Consider the following 1,633-nt stretch of genomic DNA (forward strand, 5'->3'; position numbering starts at 1 on the left):
CATTTGATAATTAGTGAGCTCATTAAATGGTTACTTCTTCAGGTTGGGGAATAGGAGTTGGAGTGATAGAGAAGAAGAGAATAAAGCTTTAGGTTCATTGATGATAATGTGGTCTGAACTGAGCATATACACAATTTTCTATGAGTTGCCTTTCCCATCCTCACTCAAAACTACTATGAGAATCAGGACAAGAGAGAAATGGATCAGGCTGGGGCATAATTTGGAATGGCAAGGAAGGTGAGAGTGAGGGTATGTTTCTTACTTCCAATTCAGATAGACAGGAACTTAGAATAAAGGAAATTTAAACATCATCTATACAGAGCCATGTGGTTGGATTCTTGAAGACAATTTATGCCAGAGGACTAAAGCATAAAAGTCTTATCTTCCACATATCAACAGAGAAACAGTTTCAGAATGTGCCAGCTAGAACGTCAGCCAAAGTGATATTACAATAGAAGAATTAAGTTCAGAATAAAATTCAAGATGGTGTGATTGATTTGGGATAGATCCCAAATGGCAAATCAATTTTCTTCACACCTGACCAAGCTGCTTATCCAGGTTAATCTGACTCAGCTGGTACTCACAGGGTTTCTCTTGTTAAAATATGTGTAGAGTTCTTGATCAATATTTTTATCCCTTTCATTATTTTGCCTAAGCAGGAAGTTTGAAAGGCACTAAATAAATATGTGATAGCCATCACTGATGTTCACTACTATTAAGAAAGACATGCTAAGACTATACTTCCAGGGATCATTTCTATAGTATGTGACTAGAGAAGTTTCTCTGATCGTGTAGAAGCCACCCGAAGCCACTGTGAGTCATAGCGTCCTCTCCTGAGCGTGAGGCCAGCTCTAAGTGTTGCTTCTGTGACTGCCTTTGGCCATTGGTGATTGTTCTTCCCTTCCTTTTGAAGGGGTAGAGGGAGAGGATGAAAAAAAAAAAGAAAGAAAGACATGCTTTGACTCTTCAAATGTTTAGTGATGAAATTAATTTTGGGATTCTTGTTCTAGATTATCGTGGCTTTTTATTTTATTCTCATTCTACCTATTTTTGTTATTTTTAGGCCACACTCAGTGGTACTCAGGGATTTCTCCTGGCTCTGTGCTCAGAAATTACCCCTGGTAGGCTCAGGGGACATATGGGATGCCTGGGATCAAACCCATGTTAGCCATGTGCAAGGAAAATGCTGTGCTATCACTCTGGACCCTCTAGTTTTAGCTTTCGTGTTAACTAGCTATACAACTGTGAGCCTCATAACCTACTGTTTTTTTTTTTTGGGGGGGGGGTCCTCATTTGTACAAAGGGGAGAGGGCTATAATTTCCAAAGAATTTCCTAGTTGAGGATACTGTGGTCAATTTTCTTCTAGGAACTTCCAGAACATTCCTTGCTGGGAGGAGGCACAGACAAACAATGTAGCTGTGTATTTCAACTGCTCAGCTTTGCAGAACTGTAGTTTTATATCATACATAAGTGGACAGTGAGGTACTTACCAGCTAAATGCCATGTAGAGTAAGACAGCATTTTTTAGTGCTTTCATCTGATTGGAGAAAGAATACAAAGAGGTTAGTTTGTCACATATTAAGTGCTAAGTTTAGATAATTCCAGAATGCTGTTGCTTCCATAGTCATGGGT

At 39.2% G+C, this 1,633-nt stretch overlaps 1 non-coding gene across 1 annotated transcript; it reads left to right on the forward strand.

The window, feature by feature from the left end:
- The first annotated feature begins 731 nt into the window (after window positions 1–731).
- Window positions 732–944, forward strand: LOC126008210 (small nucleolar RNA U3). Its single transcript, XR_007495562.1, has one exon. It is a non-coding gene; the product is annotated as a small nucleolar RNA U3 (small nucleolar RNA).
- The last annotated feature ends 689 nt before the right edge of the window (window positions 945–1,633 follow it).

The sequence above is a fragment of the Suncus etruscus genome, chromosome 4, assembly GCF_024139225.1.
Source record: "Suncus etruscus isolate mSunEtr1 chromosome 4, mSunEtr1.pri.cur, whole genome shotgun sequence".
Lineage (NCBI taxonomy): Eukaryota > Metazoa > Chordata > Mammalia > Eulipotyphla > Soricidae > Suncus > Suncus etruscus.